The sequence below is a fragment of the Talpa occidentalis genome, unplaced genomic scaffold (assembly GCF_014898055.3).
Source record: "Talpa occidentalis isolate TD23 unplaced genomic scaffold, MPIMG_talOcc4v2.1 talOcc4.14, whole genome shotgun sequence".
NCBI classification, from domain to species: Eukaryota; Metazoa; Chordata; class Mammalia; order Eulipotyphla; family Talpidae; genus Talpa; species Talpa occidentalis.
Window position 1 is genome coordinate 45,691,992 of NW_023601433.1, and position 1,216 is coordinate 45,693,207.

General features: G+C 39.8%; 1 pseudogene; it reads right to left on the bottom strand.

Moving 5' to 3' along the window:
- Window positions 1-484: 484 nt before the first annotated feature.
- On the bottom strand, window positions 485-709 carry LOC119245249 (small nuclear ribonucleoprotein G-like; annotated as a pseudogene).
- Window positions 710-1,216: the final 507 nt, after the last annotated feature.

Below are 1,216 nucleotides of genomic sequence, written 5' to 3' on the forward strand. Positions count from 1 at the left end.
GTGCTTCAGTTGAACCCAAGCAGCTTATTTTGACCTTTTTTTCTGATCATGTTCTTTCACATGTTCAGGAAGCTCTCTCGGCTCTTCCAGTGCCTAGCAGACTCAATACCAACGTGGGAATCTTGGTGGGAATCTTGTCCTTGTTTGTTTACAACAATGGTAAGTGCATGCTGGGTAACATTAGAGACTCTTCTGGTGTGGGGCATTCTTTCTTGAACAGTGCCCATCCCCTTGCTGTCTAAACTATCACCTTTCTCGTAGATTTGCATGCATGTGATCAAAGGAACAGCTCCATGTTTTCTAAAAGGGGGAGCACCTCTCCTCTTCCTTTTTGTGTTGGTCATTTTGGCCACTTTTTGGGAGATGATGGTTTCAGCCAAAATCTTATGTGATCCCATTTTTATATCAGAGTAAAAAAGTGCTGTGGAGAGGGGGACACGTGGAAGCAATTGATTTCTTTGGTGAACACAGCTCCTGTTTATACTCATTCCAAGGCTTTGAACATGATTAGACTATTTCCTTGTATTTCCACCATTCCAGTATTGTTTTGTTGCTCACCAGTTTCCATTTCCACACATTTATCTATCACAAGATATGCAAAGGGACAAATGTCTGCAGTATTCTTTGGGCATGTCTGCCACCATTTAATTTCAATGGTAACTTTTTCTCCATGTATTTTTTCAACTTGGGGAGGGTGAGCTTTGTTCATGGTGTCTACTCTGCAAGCTCAAAGATGCCTCCAGATGAAATTCAAAATTAAGGGCTTTGCTCCCACTTCACGGGAGGCCCCTGTCTGTGTACATTTTTTAATTTAATTTACAACTTGCTTTAGAGATAACAGCAACATAAGAAACCACATCTTGAGATAAATACATTTGCTAAAATTGAGGCCAAAGAGATTGCACAATTGCTCCCAAAGCATTCAAACTTAGGTCCTGCAACAAGTGAAAAATGATTAACGTGGATAAGAAGATAAACTTTGTGTGGTTAAGCAGAATTTAAGGTCATCAACTGTAAAAAGAAAGTTCAATTAGACTTTTAATGTGTTTTTTTCGGATTCTTTCCATTCTATCAACAACCTAAGCTGCTAAACTTTTAGAATTATAAAAAGCATGAAGGACTCTGCCATACTCTGAAAACACAAGACAAGAGGGTAGGGATTAGCCACGAGGATGAAGAAGTGGCTGGATTAGTAGAAGGACAGGATAGAGGAGGA